The sequence below is a fragment of the Castor canadensis genome, chromosome 18 (assembly GCF_047511655.1).
Source record: "Castor canadensis chromosome 18, mCasCan1.hap1v2, whole genome shotgun sequence".
NCBI classification, from domain to species: Eukaryota; Metazoa; Chordata; class Mammalia; order Rodentia; family Castoridae; genus Castor; species Castor canadensis.
The window spans coordinates 7,204,947-7,221,298 of NC_133403.1; the positions used below are offsets into that span (position 1 = coordinate 7,204,947).

General features: G+C 40.8%; 1 long non-coding RNA gene across 2 annotated transcripts in view; it reads right to left on the reverse strand.

The window, feature by feature from the left end:
- LOC141418782 (uncharacterized) overlaps window positions 1–14,166 on the reverse strand; it is a 43,313-nt gene extending 29,147 nt beyond the window's left edge. Inside the window, exons 1-5 of one of the 2 annotated variants that reach the window (XR_012443422.1) lie at window positions 14,010–14,166; window positions 13,714–13,770; window positions 12,684–12,736; window positions 8,340–8,417; window positions 5,706–5,829 (exon numbers count right to left, since the gene is read on the reverse strand). This is a non-coding gene — a long non-coding RNA (uncharacterized lncRNA). Of the gene's footprint in view, window positions 1–5,705; window positions 5,830–8,339; window positions 8,418–12,683; window positions 12,737–13,713; window positions 13,771–14,009 lie in introns of those variants that run through there. The other variant, XR_012443421.1, reaches the window with a different exon arrangement.
- Window positions 14,167–16,352: the final 2,186 nt, after the last annotated feature.

Sequence of the window (16,352 nt, forward strand, 5' to 3'; positions counted from 1 at the left end):
AATGTTACAGCAGGTGTTTCCTCACAGGGGCAAATCCACATCATAGCCTCACTGTGTCTCAAGCAGTTGATGCCACTGCTCCCAGAGATGAGGACCATATGCTTAAAGGGAAGTGTGAAGGACACACATTTGCATTATATACCACACAAACAAACCCACTTCATGCAGTAACCTCAGTAGGAAACAAAGGTCCATCAGAAGGTCAAACTCAGCATGCAGGCCAAAGGAACGTTCCAATGTTCACACAATGGTTGTTTACCTATCCCTTGTACTTCTCCTTACTAGCTATTCAAGATAGAGATTTCAGAACACAGCTTTTAGCTTTAACTTCCGTCTTCCTTCTTCATTCCTAATATGTGTTTGAGAACATCTGAGGGTCCAGTTCTGCTGCTATGGTGATACAGGAGCCCTCACTGACTATGTCCCCAGGAGAGTCAGTAACTCTCGCCTGTGGCTCCAACATTACAGCAGTCACAAATGTTCACTACCCATTCTTTCTTCAGAAGATAAAAGACCAAGTGCACATTACAATGATCTGTAACACAAGCAATATATACTTGTGGGTTATCAGTCTCCCCACAAGAATCTCAACTGCCATGACCTATTCAGGGGCCCAGCCCGAGAAAAAGACGAATACTGTTGTTTGCTACTACTGGAAAAATACTCCTTAGTGGGTGTTGGATTTCCTGAAAGAGTGATGAAAATGTTTTAGCACTAGGAGGAAGTGGTAGTTACCAAACACTGGAGATGTACTATACACCACTGACATATTCACACTAAAGTAGTAAATTTTGAGTTAATTCCACCTAATGAACAACAACAAAACTGTTTTGGTCTTGGGCCAGATTCTTCTCTCAAGTCATAGTCTAGTCTGGCCCACAGGGAGACATAAACTATCCATTATTCCTCCTACCCCAGGTGTACATATAGGAGAGGGGTACACTGTTTCTGCCCTCCCTTCTTCTTCAGTTCAAACTTCTGCTTACACCTGCACACAGATTCTATTTGTCTAAGTGCTCCCAACACTTAAATATAATTAACCCTTTATGGTAGGCTAGCATATAGGGGCAAAAAAGCTACTGAGACACAGGCACCATGTGACTTTTCCTAGTGACAATTGTAAAATCTTAGTGGACAATCCCATACCGCAGCTCTTTTCAATTGCAAATCCTTTGTGAAAAGCCTTGAGGAAACTCTGCCCTATCCTTGTACTCCACACACACACCCCCACATACACACACAGAAAAGACTGCTCTGATTGTCTCACACTTCTGTCACTTGCCTTTGTGGATTTTAAAAATCAGTGTGAAACAAAAGAACTCCCTCTGTCTACTTTTATTTTCTCACCCTCATCTCACCTGATAGGAAATCACTGTTGCTTATCCATGTATGTCCAGGTTTGCAGGTGGCCCCATCCCCAGGCTGTGTTGACTCAGCTGCCTTCCCAAGTGTACCTCTGGGAAGATTTGCTAGACTCACCTGCACCCTGTGCCATCGCATCAGTGTTGGTATATATACATCACTTCCTGCATTCAGCAGAAGGCTGGGAGCCCCCCGCCCCTTATATCTCCTATATCACCAAACACACATACTGATGGGTATGATGACTCAAGGGCTCATAGACCTTTCTTTGGATCCAACAATGTCTCATCTAATACATTGTTCACACCTCTGAGCTGCAACCTGTGGATAAAGCTATTACTGCAACACATGGGATGGCAGTACTAAAGACTGACACAGTGCTCAGGTCCCATGAGGAAATGAGACAAATACCATTCTTCTGTTCTCTGGGTCAGATGCAATCAGTGTAGCTGATAGCACTGACCAAGTCTACCTCAGTGGGTGACTTCTAATGTCGTTTTTCTAGCCATCACCTAATTTTCCTAGGAAAAATTGGAGTGAAAATGAAGATGTCTTCCTCTTTCCCTTAGTTAAAATGTTAATTTGAATTATTACTATACTTTCCCATCCTGATCATGTCACCAGTGGCATAAACCAGTTCACAGGGCTCAGTTTCCTGCCAGGGAAATGATGGACCATGAAGGGGATGACTGACCTCATGTATCCCATCCGCGGATCTAGACCTCACTCAGGCATGTGCCATCTGAGAGTTGCTGGTTAGTCACTGGGTCCAGTGTGTTCCAAGCCAGCCACAATGAGAAATTTCAAGAGTGGGAACACCTTTCCTTGCACTTGCTAGTTTGTGACCATCTCTGGGAACTGTCTTTTCTCTTCTGCAGATCAAAGGATATAGGTTTCAGGCACTCCAGGCATACTGATCAGTTTCCTCCACAATGAGATTCTGCCTGTGACATCCCAATGAGCACAGGGTCCCGGAGTGTCACACTTATTACCCACTGAGTTGGGTTCTACAGTATCAACCTCTCTTCTACATTCAAAGGATTCTGATACTCATGATGGGACTTCAGTGAAGCTAGGGACATTCAGAGATTAGGGACTTAAGCAAAGATGATGCATCGCACAAGAGTTCCAAAGCAGGCTAAGCAAGCTACATGTTACTATGTCCCTAATCTGGAATTTTATGACACTGTCTAAGGACATCTTGCCCTGAACTGTCCTGCACTTTTCACCCTTCTTGCTGCACAGGTGATTGTCTGGAGGTTTGTGGAAATGGCTCATCAGAAGCATGTTTACTGGGAGCTTTTCACTGGATTCAAGCACTAGTGACAGTAAAACAAGTTGTCCATGAGTGATTCCAAAGTCTCTTTCAGGGTTATCTGATGAGAACTAGCCTGTAAAGCTATCTATGTCATCCTCACATATCTCAAGTTTTCCTAATTTATCCAAGTGTAGGAAGCATTATTTCTGTCTTGGCCATGCATCTCCCATGAGCAGCTTGAATCCTTTTATCTGTATCACTCCTCCTTTCATGGCCTCCCATCAACTGATTCATTAAAATACAAGTTATTTTAAAGTTATTCTCTTGAAGTGATCCACAGGGCCACCCATTTTTGCTCATGAGAGTCTTGAAAAACTAAATCATACTGAATTAATTCTTACAAATATCCCAAATAAAGCCTCTTTTGTGATACCATATGATACTGTGAAGCCTATATTTCCAGTGGTGCCCAATCGGGATGAAACTCCTTTTGTTGGTGAACAGTTGATTGACTGAAATTTTCATTGACTATGCAGTGAAGAGATTGTGTCCAGTACCATGGAAGTCCTAGACCCTTCAGTGTGATGTGATCTCTTTAACATTCTGCAATAGAGAACCCATGGTCAGAGGATCTATATCTTGTAGTGTAAGCTGCTTATCATTGATTGCCCTGCTCAGAGCCTGTGTGTGGGTATATTCAGCTGATGAGACATGAGGGAAGTGTTTTTTTCTGCAATATCTTTGGAGGTTGTTATCATTTAGTAACATGTCTCCAACAACTCCTCTGAGGAAGTATTAGTCCACTTGGGGAGAAACTGAATATTCATCCCAGGCATTTGACCTGGATTAAGGAGTGCATTTAGACTTGACACAGGTATGACGTCTATGGAAGAAGGTCTTAATTTGATTGCTCAGAATGAGGGTGTGGGAAGGAATGAGATTTTGAGGGTTTTGTTCCAGAGGCAAAAGACATGCAAGTGGATCAGAGTTTTAGATACATACTAAAATGGCATCGCATAATTTCCAGCATTAGATGGTAGAAGACTTTCTTTGCAGAGAATCATAAGGTCAGCAGTATATTATGAAGTTAAATTGAAAATTACAATGAAATATTACACAATTAAAACTTGTAAGACATCAAAAAAGTTTCATGGTAATAAGAAATGAATGTGACTAGAATACTGGAGGGACAGTGTTTTATGATATGTACTTAATTACTCAGGTATTTATTCCCTGCAGGAATTTCTTGAAGATAAACTTCATAGTGGCAGAGGGCCACTGTATGGGTCAGTAAAAATAGCAGAGATATGGTAGATTATATTTATCTAGAAGTCACCTGAGAAACAAGATCTCACATTAAAGGATTTTACTGAAATTCTTTGAATCTTAGATGAAGTAGAGTTTGGAAACTCAGCATTTAAAATAAGAACTCTAAAAAGCAGGTCATGTCATTTTCTGAGGCCATGTTGGAGAATGTTATGAGATGTCCTCTTCTCTCAAACAATAGGGATATGAACACAAATTTTCTGCTTGTATATTCACCCTTTGAATATACAAGCAAACTAACAACACTAGTCACTTCCCTGAGATTAGAGGAGAATGGTGTGATTGTAAGATAATGTGAGCTCTTTGATTACCCTTGCAAGCTCTGCCTGGAACATATACCTGTTAAAACTCAAGAAGAAGAAGGCCAAGATGGTATTACTAGCATGGGAGTGTCAGAGTCCCAATTTTAAGGCAGGTGGATAAATGACAGTATCATAGACACTTCAATCCTTCAAATATCTACATGAGAAAACTTGTGTGGAAAGTATTAATGAGCAAGAAGATGGTGCCAAAAGTCTGCATCAGCCAGTGTCACCTGAAACCTAAGATTTGACATACATGTTGCTGACAAAAACTAATTGGTACTGACAGAAACTAATTAGTACCATAGCAGAGATATGGTAGATTATATTTGAATCTTAGACCATTAGCCTTGCATGGTATCTCATGAACAACTACTTTTATTCAAGTAAGAATTAGGGATCTGGGGATTCCAGACACTTCTCGGAATTTGTAGACAAGGGGGGCACATTAAACATTAAACACCATGTCTCTCTCACTCTACAAATAGGCGATCTTCCCTCAAAGGAATGTGTGGTGCATACAGCTCCAATTCCTGAACTATAACAGGCCTTTCTCTGCAAACTATAGCAGAGCATACCAGCTGTGTATACGGGCAGTGAAAACAATAACATGAGGAATGGTTAAGTGGATAGCAGTTAAGCTGCTGCACCTTTCCCAATGTAGTGGCTACAGAACAGTACAGACTACCTGGAGGTCATGTAGAAATAATCAGTTTCAACCAGGAACTGAACAGAGTAAAACCCATTGCACTCGCTTATGATCTTTTTAATTGGCCTGAGAAAATCTGACAGCAGCTAGCTTATTCCTGTGGAATATATAAAATTAAATAAGGTAACACCCTCCATTATACACTGCCACACTTAATATAGCTAGCTCTTGAATCAAAATGGAGAAATTCTGGGTACTTGACATTTTGTCCTTGATATACTAAATGCTTTCTCAGTGTTTCTATTGATGAAAAGAAACAGGAAAAATTCACTTTCACATGGGAAGGGTTAGAAAGGGTATTATGTCACAGGATGATATGGTTCAGTGCATCAAGCTTGATATGGTGTCAATGCTTCATTGCAATGACAATGTCATGCTAACTTCTGGATCCTATCTGGATGTTGCAGCTCAAACAATGGTTATGTTACCTCCCAGTGAGAGGATAGGCTGTCAGTACCTCCAAGTTACAAAAACCTGAGTTATCTGTCAAGTACTTAGTAGTTATTTGGCTGGAAAAGACAACAGCAGTTATCAGCTGTTTTGATAGAAAATTTTCAGAATTTCTCCACCCAAATTATACTGAAAACAATTGTAGGCCTTTTGGGTATTAAGGGTATGGGTGCCCCATAATTCCATATTTAGCACAAATATTGATACAAATAGTACCATTTAGCAGAAAACGGAGGCTGTCTGTACTGGAAACCCGAGTGCTTTAACACATTTTTCCAACCAATAACCAATTACATACCTTGGGCATATTAATACAGGAACAACCTTGTGAATTGGGTGTTTCAAGGTATTGGGATGGATTTTGGGTGGGGGTCTATGACAACATCAAGGTAATACAGGAATTCTCTCAGGATTTTACTCAGCTGTGGAAGGGAACAGAAACATGATGTAGTGCGTTAGACAAACCACAGTGTGCTACATACTTGATAGCGTAAATACAATTTATTGCTCAGACTACTCCCATTACAGTGTACCTACATCTTCCCACTGCAGTCTGGTTGTAGGATGCTTTTAAGAATCCACACTCAATGGAATTTTATGCAGCCATGAAGAAGAACGAAATGTTATCATTCATTGGTAAATGGATGGAACAGGAGAACATCATTCTGAGTGAAGTTAGCCTGGCCCAAAAGGCCAAAAATCGTATGTTTTCCCTCATGTGTGGACAATAGATCAAGGGCACACACAACAAAGGGACTGGACTCTGAGCACATGATAAAAGCAAGAGCAGACAAAGGAGGGGTGAGGACAGGTAAGACACCTAAAAAATTAGCTAGCATTTGTTGCCCTTAACGCAGAGAAACTAAAGCAGATACCTTAAAAGCAACTGAGACCAATAGGAAAAGGGGACCAGGAACTAGAGAAAAGGTTAGATCAAAAAGAATTAACCTAGAAAGTAACACACATGCACAGGAAATTAATGTGAGCCAATTCCCTGTATAGATATTCTTATCTCAACCAGCAAAACCACTTGTTCCTTCCTATTATCGCTTATACTCTCTCTACAACAAAATTAGAGATAAGGGCAAAATAGTTTCTGCCAGGTATTGAGGGGGTGGGGGGGAAAGGGAGGGGGTGGAGTGGGTGGTAAGTGAGGGGGTGGGAGCAGGGGGGAGAAATGACCCAAGCCTTGTATGCACATATGAATAATAAAACAATAAAAAAAGAAAACCCATTCAGGCTCATCACAAACACCCATAATGGCTAGATGTCATGCATATTTGCAGCAATGAAGTGCATTACCTTCTAGACTTTTAAGTGCAGGGTTATAGGACAATCTATGACCAGTCACATGCTCCAAAGAAGAACAGAAGATACTAGATAAAATTTTGGCACTTGTCTCTACCCAGTATAAGGAAAGGGGAAGGAAAGACACCAAAACTCACCTGGTATACCAATGGTTGTGCCAGAGGCAACCCTCTAAGCTTGACAACAGTGGTCATGAAATCTGCTACTGCCACTTCCTGGCTGGATTTAAAAACTAGATGGAGTAGTCAATGTGCTGATTTAAGTGCAATATAGATGGTACTGGGAAATGAAACAAGTTGCCTTGACATAAACACAGACAGTTGAACTGTCAAGGGACTAACTGTATGGATAAGTAAGTGGCCTTCTAAAACTCAACATAAACCATCAGCTTCTCAGAGGGTAGAAATGTGGAAAGACATTTGGGAATGAAAGGCACACTTGGAACTACCTTTCTATCATAAAGCAGATAAAATAGCTAGAGTCTGCTGACTAGAAAATACACCAGATGAAGATGTGTTTGCTGGTCTGCATAAGAAAGCACAAGATAAGAGAAGGAAAATTCTCAGTTCGATAACAAACAGGGTTTCCCATCAAGATACTCTACATATATGTGAGTCTTTCCTGCATAACCCATGAAGTAACTGTGGCCAATGCCTCATGTGCAGAGGCAACCTGCACAATAGCAGATTGACTTCATCAGACCCTTGCTCCTTTTGTGGGAGGACTTCAAGTATTAAAGGAATGTGCTTGCAAAATGTCCACAAAAACACAATCACAGGTGGCCTTTGAATGCCTTGTATGGCATATGGAAAGCTTAAGAACACAGACAGTGCCAGGGGAGCACATGTTACCAACTACACAGTTCCACAGGTCAAGAATAGGCTGAGAATTTGGACACACGTTGGTATTTCCATTTCCCTTATAATCCAACTGCAACAGGACTAATTGGCTGAATGAATGAACTTATAATGACAAAAATGGAGGTTGGATCTTTGGTCTTGAGAACAAAGAGACTGCCTATTTGAACTATCAAGGAACATGACCACAGCAAAAACCTAGTGCCTGTCAGATGTTTATACCAGAAACACACAATACCATCTGAATTCAAATGATGGTACATAAGAAAGGCACTGCATTACACACAGGGAAACACAGAATTATTTGTTGTTGCAGATGCCACAGGAACTGCCACAGAGGACCCAAGCAGTGTGCTGGCCATACGAATGGAAAGTAGAGCCTGATGATGAGGGCTCTCAGTTGCCTGGAGGTAGGGACTAAAGCAAAACAGAAATGCAAACTGTAATTCTAGAACCTCCTTCTCCTGGTAAAATTAGTAACCTAGGAACTTATATTCCCAGAAAAGAATACGCCATTAAATTGTGGGCTGTAGTTATACCACGACTTTAATATTCTTCTCTATGGAAATCACATGGACCAATAGAGAAAAGAGTATTTTACAGTAAGCTGGATAGACCACAGGTTGGTACCACAAATAATCAGGTTGTGTATTATTGAACAATTATCATTTATTAACACTCAACACCTAAGTTTAAGGGTTTAGGGTTAGGTTTAGGGTGAGGGTGAGGTTGAAGGTGAAGGTAAGAGTGAGGGCAACCACACTCACCATTTTGCAGAAAAATGGTTTTTCCATTATGTTGCATTCTTCCTTTATTCAGGTCTTGTGGCTGCTGCATCCCGTTGCCTTGAAACAAAAGAAGTGAATGTCAAGTTGGGTTAGCACCCAATGTGACTGGACACAGCTGTTTATGTGCTCTATGAACTTGAACTTAAGTTTATCTTTCTTTAATACACCAAATCCCACGGCTTCTACTTGGTATGAAAAAAGTGAACATAAGTAAACATTTTCTGGTTTATAATGAGTGTGATGGTCTACAGTGGTTAAGTAAAACACAAGTGAAGTGAAACAGGGAAATTCTCTCCATGAAGTTTAAGAAACTTACACTGTTGTCTATAAATATGGGTTGCATCCCCATCAGTGCAATTTTACTACTCTACTTCAGGGTATTGAATCTGGAATGGCAAAACCAGTTCAAATGAATGCATGCCTCTCTCCTAGGAGGTGATTTAGGGGTATGAGATACACATGGATGGCCAAACATACCCCACCATCGGACTGGCCAGTATACTTGGGAAAGTCATATTGCAATCTCATTTTTAGTTTACTGAGGAAGCTTCCTAAGGACTTCTATAGTGTCTGTGCTAATTGATATTACCATCAACAGTGTATAAGGGGATCAATTGTCCCTGCACAGTCACATATATTTGTAGCTTTTATCTTCATGCCAGAGGGCATTCTGACAAGTCTAGTGGTATCTCAATGTCTTTTTTATTTGAATTTCCCTAATGCCTAAGAGGTTGTACCTTTTCTCCATGTTTTTACTTGCCATTTGCATTTCCTTTTTAATAGTGGCCTTTGTAATGATTGGATTGAACTGCGATTTCGGTGTTTACATTTGTTATTTTGTGTTTACTTTTTAAAGTTCTTTTCATATTCTGGATATTAGTTCCCTGTGAGATTAAGAGCTGGCAAACAATTTTTTCCACTGAAGTTTGTCTCTTTAATGTGTTGTATCCTTTGCTGTAAAAAAGCTTTTTAGTTTGATACATTTCCATTTGACAATTCGTGTTATTTTTTCCTGACCTATACTCATTGCTTACGGCTATGTATTAAAGTATTTACACTATATATTCCTCTCATTAGTTTAAAACTTTCTGGTCTTACATTAAGGGCTCTGCTCCATTTTCAGAAGGGTTTTGCACAGAATGGGAAGGAGTGATCAAGTATACAGTTTCCCCAAGACCACTTATTACAGAGACTTCCTTTCCCCCATTGTATGTTTTAGGCAACTTTGTAAACATCAGATGGTGTGTGTAGCTGTGTGAATTTAGTCTGGGACCCTCTACTCCATGCTATTGGTAGCCGTCATCATGCTTCCTTCGTGGCTATGGCTTTGTAGTATAATGGGAAATCGCGCATTGGGAAACCTTCAGCATTGCCTTCGTTTGTTTGGTTTTCCCCAGATTGCTTTTCTACCATGGTTTGCTGTCCTTTTCTCTTCTTGCTTCTCACTGCACAGGTATGAATAGGCTTCAGAAAGTCTCCATTCCTCGTCTACCTCAACCAGTTAGGTTCAGAGCCACAAGAAATTTTAGTCAAACTCTAACTTATCTCCTTTATGGGAAGGTTTACATGTTCCCTCTCCCACCCTGTGCTAACTCAGAACTCCTCACTCTTCATCTCCTAGAGGAACTGCAGAACAAAACCAACCCTGACCAATGGCTTCAGTGTTGGCAAACATATAATATTCTGGTTCTAGCCAAGGTCATGGTACTCTCTGGGTATTTCCTGACCCAGTAATCAGACTGAAGTAAGACCCAGAGCTCTGCGCTTCCCAGTCACATTTCTGAATCCAAAGATGCCTCAGACAATACAGGGGTTCTCCACATCTCTGGTCTGAAACCCAAAGAGGAGTCCAATTGTTGATGTATTTATAGCTCATGGTAGCACAAGCAACTTTAGTTGCACACAGTGTTTCAGGGAGTAAAGAATGAAAAAAACTGGTTTCCTTTGAATATTGCTCTGAGCATATTTTCACTGAGCAATTTCTGTGGAAACACCTTCAAGAGAGAATTCTTTATAGAAAGATTAGTCCACAAATATGGAGAAAAGAAACATACAGATCATACCTTTAGCCTGTAACATAATAAGGCATTTCAGAAACGCTAATAAAACAATAAATCTACAGGCACATACTCATAGTCTCTTAAAGTCAAATAGCAAAAGTAGATACTATTGCAAGGTATGAAGGCTCAGGTTTCTAATCCCAAGAATTTAGGAGGTGGAGATAAGAGGTTCATGGTTTGAGGCCAACCTCACCAAAAGCAAGAGACCCTGTCTGAAACTAAACTAAAACAAAAAGTGCTAGGTGCAAGGTTTAAATAGTAGTAGTTCAAACCTCAGTAGCACCAAAAAAAGGAAGAATGAATGCCATGGTCAAAGAGTGAGAATACTGACCAGTAAAGCCCAGGCGCAATTATCCACTAATCAGCTGCCTCATTCTATTCCATAAAGGGTGAACCCTGTGTTACATTTCCAGAGCTGTAAGAGTGACCCTAACCCTGTTTAGAGGCACATTCTCTTTTCCTGGAACAAGGTCAAATGTCCAGTGGACCTAGCCTTAACTACTCTGACAGATGTGTTCCCTCAGACCCTTTCTTCTTCATCTTTCCTCTGCCCCTGCCTCCTTCAGGACTCCTGATTTCTCTGGCAAACCAGGTCTTCACCTGTGTACCTTAGTTTTCAGAGATTGTGCAAATGTACTTCCTATAATTTCTATTCTCCAGTATCTATCTGCAAATAGGATGATCCTACAATCAGACAAGTCCTGACATCTCCATGATTTTATTCTTAACCATTTCTAGCACATCTATCTCAGCATTCTCTTTAATATGACAGCATAATTAATTTGATTTGTGAACACACTGTATGTTCAGCTAGCTCTTCTGTGTTTGCACATGGAGGAAACTGAATCATCCTTTTTCCCTTCTCTGTTATGTCTTTATCATTTCTTGTCTTCTTTTATCCATACATTCCCTCTGAGTGCACTGAACCCCTATACAAGGTGACAGGCGCAGTAATCAATAGATGAAGGTCAGCAGCATGTCCCCCAGAGAGCAATCTTTTTCCTTTAGACAAGAATCTCTGTGAGAGCAACTCTTCGCTCAGGTTCCTGAAGTCACATTCTTTAGTCCTCTTCCAGAGTAAAAGGAAAGAATTCCTCATGGTCTCACATTTTGAGAGAGAACTGGTGACAACAGAGGACAGTTAATCCTAACTGTGGACTAGGTAGAACAGGAAGATGGTGGTCATGTGGTCATCACTGATCTAACTTTGAGAGACATGATGACCCCATAGCTCTGGGTCTTCTGCCTGCATCCTGCACCTGCAGGGAGGATGGACAAGCATCTCTCACTGCACTGGGCACTTTTTAAGATAAAGTGGGATAAGACTACACAACCAATTGAATAAAAAACCATCTTCTCTGCTGAAAGCAAACACTGCTCCAACGGCAGAGGCATTCACCTGTACAACATAAAGGGCCTTTCTTTATGCAGGCTGAAGATTTCTGGATGGTCAGAGAAACAGACTTTAGGATGGACTTGTTGGAAAAGCTGGCCATCAGGGAGTAGGGAGGTCATGAGAGGCACATAGGGAACTTTGATTCATGCTCTGCCTAAGTGATGTCCCCGTTTGGGAAAAAGACAATATTCACATCCCCTCTTTCTTCTTTCTCTCTTCTCTCTCTCACGGTCCCTTACTCTCTATCTCTCCAACCCACAAAACCCCCACAAAAACCTTCTCTCTTCGTGTTCAGTGTCCTGGATTACACAGTGTGCACCTTCTGGCTTCTCTGGCCAGTAGTGAAATCTCAGTCTGACCTGATCAAACCACCATCAGGGTCACAGCCTCCAACCACAGAAAACACTAGTCACATAGACAGTAACTGGGTTCTAACATCCGAACTGGAAAGGAAAGGTCAGAACCTCTGCTCAACAGGGATGAACTTAAAAGTCAGGAATCCCAGGGAAAGTCTCTGCTCCCCAGCCTGGATATTGACATGCAAGGATCATCTCGGAACTTCATTCAAATGTGGACTGGGACTTAGAACCTATGGGCCAGCACCTACGTTTTCCTTTCAAACACATTACTTTTCTGTAAGTGAATTCAAGTAAGCTGAGGAGAGGGAGATGTGTAACAGAAGACACACTTTCCAATTTAGAGTACTGTGTGAAATGGATGGTCCTTAAAAGATTGTGGAAGCATTAGGGAGGAAAGGCCAGGGAGTTTTGACCTGGGACATTACTAAACTATGTGAAGAGGCTCCAGTTCAATTCTAAGTCTGCAACTTCATGTAATAATTTCAGGGAAAAAACAGGGTTCTCTTACCTTTTGGTGACAGAGCTGTCTTGGTGTCCTCTCCTGAACCTTCCAGAATAGGTCTAAGGCAAACAGGATGAGCTTGGGTGTAGAATTCATACGCCCCTAGTCAGGACCATTCAAGATGGCGGACTCTGGGAGGTGGGTGATGATGGTCCTTCAAAGACTACAGTGTCCTCTGTAACACTGACCAACTCATTTGCCTATCAACATACTTTATCCTGTGGAGCTCTGATCTAGGATTAAATTACTCAATACAAAGACAGAAATGATCTAACTAAAGCCGAATTTTGAAAGAAAGAAAAGATGACAAGAACTATCTTTCTTTGAAGAGGAAATCTTGACATTGTGAAAAATTACAGGACTGGAGAAGAACCACCCTCACTCCAGAGTTAGTGATTGGGGTGAGGTCTTCAGAATGGACATGTGCTCAGTGTCATGCACGCTTCTCCCTTCACATCTCAGAACTCTGGAGCTTGTGCAGTGATCTAAGGATAAATATTCTGCTATCCACCCATAGTAGTGTACCTCAAAGCAGGAATAACTAGTGAGGGGAGAAGCACAAAGGTACAGCTTTAAGTCCTTAAACATGAGAACAAGAGAATCTATTTCTCTTACCTCTACAGGCCCACACTAGAACTTTGGCTTGTGGTTCAAGTGTGTGCCTCCCAGAGTTGTGACTCACTATATTTGCTCTATCACTGACCAAGAGCTAATTCAACTTAAATACTTTTTGTCACAATTGCCAAGAAGTGCTCATAATTCCAACCACAGGTTTGAGGTTTAACAGTAGCACAGGAAGGAAAGAACAAGGGTTGCGAAAAACATCTTTACGTAACGGAGCAAGAAACAAAGCACGCTATATTGACAGACACAACAGTCCTTACCAGGATGCCATTAAACTATGAAAAGAACACAGAACCCATCCATTTTCCTATTTTATTCCTTTATCCCTCCCTCAGCCCCCAAACAGAAGGAATAACAGTACTGCTCCTGGGAACTTCACCCACTGGATTATACCTGGAATGCTGTTACTTACCTGGAACTTGATCGTCACTGACACTTTCCAATTCTATCTCCTTTGTGGAGTGGTGATCTGGAGGAAAGTAAAAAGAAGAGAGGCTCACCCATTCATGCCCAAACCAGGTGAAGGCACACTGGCTCATACAAGATCAACTTTGTCTTCCCTCTTGTTCACACACTTTTATTAAGCCTCATGGCCATACTTCTATACAAATAATTTTCTTCTTTCCCAGGAAGAATCCAGAATCATGGTCCTCCAGATTAAAGCCAGTAAGCTACTGCCTCACCATATGAGTGACTTCATATACATACCACTTCCACAAGTTGCGCAGGACAGCTGCAATTATAGAAATAAAACATTGTGAGGATAAGATCATGCTGTGCTCTTTAAACAGATTGGTTTTCTACTCATGACTCAGTAAACCAAACAGGGAACAGTGGTTCAGTCAATGGTTACATAACTCGCATCCCCACCCTCCAAAAAAAATACTACAGAGGAAACCAGTGAAAAGACAGGCACTCTTCCTGCAGAGTGTACCCCTCAAGTGCGTTTACTTTTTCCACTAAACAATCCTTAATTCAAGGAGGAATACTGGTGCTGAGGGAAGTGCTTCTGCCATATAGTTTATGATGGATGTGGTGACTAATATATCCTAGACAGTCAGAGTCAGTTGGAAAGAGAATCTCACTCAACCCACCCAAGTATGGAAATTATGCCTTTTAAAGTTTAATGCACATGGTCAGATTTTCACAGTTAAACTTGATTAAAAATAGAGTCACAATCTTACTTCATCAAATTCTGGATCCTGTAACTCCTCACATGGAGAATCTAGGAGAAAACAGAGTAACTCTCAGTATGTTGGTAATTGTGGGTACGAATCACTCAGGGAAGATTTCGCACTGTGGACATGAGGCTGGAGTGTTCAGAAGTGGGAAGGGAGAAACAATGGCCTCACCTGCTGCTGGGACAGCCTCTAGGCTGGACGAAGGATGGGAAAGGGAAGAACTGGAAAGAAATGAGACATAGAGCCTTGGCCTTGCATCTAGGGCACCATGAACAACACAGAACAGTCAATCTGACATGGTATGAAATGCACACCAATTCAGTGGAAGAGTTTCATCTCTACTCCCACGTTTGGAAATTCATGAAACTGTATTATAGCATGCTATGGAAGCATTTGCAATTAATTACAAGTCAATGTTTCTCTATGAGTTTGCCATTAAATATAAAATATAGATTAGACAATAGTAAAATAAAACAGTTTACTGACAGTCAGTTATTTCTACTGAGTTTGTTTTTCTCACACCATTGCGTGTGCACACATCCCTTTGTCTCCCTGTGGTCAGAAGAGCTAGAAACTTTTGTGCCACTCTCTCTGAAGATGTTGTCCTTTAGATCTGGCTTCATTCCCAGAGGTGAAGGACACAGTTTTCTGTACCTACTCTAGTGAACCTAAGAGACCTGACTCAGAATACTGTCACCAGTGACAATAAGGTTGCAGTTTTATAATTTGATTTTATGCAGTCAGACATACAAAATATTAGGTTTTTGTGGTAGTACTGGAGTTTCCACTCAGAGCCTCATGCTTACTAGGCAAGCACTCTACCAATTTAAGCCACTCTCCCAGCTCCTTAGGTTATTTTTTAAATAGATCCCCAGTTTTTTGCCCAGACTAGTCTTCTTATGTAACGGTGATTACAGGCATGATCACCATGCCAATTTAAAAAAATATGACATAGGACTTTGCTTAACTATTTGCCTGCGATGGCTTTGAAGCACAATCCTCCCAATCTCCACCTCTCAAGCAGCTGGGATTATAGGCATGAACCACCATTCAAAGCCTCACAAAGTAATTTTTTATTCTTCACAGATTTTACTTTGTATCATGTGTGTTAATCACTTCTTATTGTATCAGCTGTCAAACTGGGAACTATTTCATTTCCATTGTGTTCTTCACAAAACTATGATACAATAAGTAATTAAATACTTAGTACTGAAAATACAGGAGGAAGAGGAAGGCTTTAGTTGGTTTCAGAGAGAATGACAAACTACATTTAAATTCTTGGGCAAATTGAAATGAAAATTTCTTTCTGCTTGGAAAGTATTATTCTCTTTGGAAAGGAAGGACAACAAAGAAAAGCAGGAAATAAATGAGAAGCTGAGTCCTTGCATTTTTACCTAAATTGCTTGCACATTATATGAAAAGAATTGGTTATTCAACAGAAAGTCCTACACTATATACTACAACTCAGAAACAGAATCCCAGTCCCATATTCATTCTGCCCACTCTGAGGTCCATCAAATTAAACACTGTTTACTTTCCATGCACCAAAGCAGTGATTGGCCTATGCTGCTACTGCTTTTATCTTTGATACAGGATTCACACAGCATTTAAAGCGAACTTATATTGGGGCCTAGAACTGATCCTAGGAAACACATTCTCCTGTGTTAAGTCACTGATCCTAAGTCAAAACATAATGATTTGATTTGATACGAAAATGATGATAGTTTACCAATTAAAAATGACCGTTACTCATAAGATATGCTTCTTTCCAGTTTCTATGTCATGAGTGTGTCCACTGAACTGGTGGCTGTACATGCCACACTAGCCAGTCAACAGTAACTGAGTGCATCATGGAGCTGAGGCATGGGTT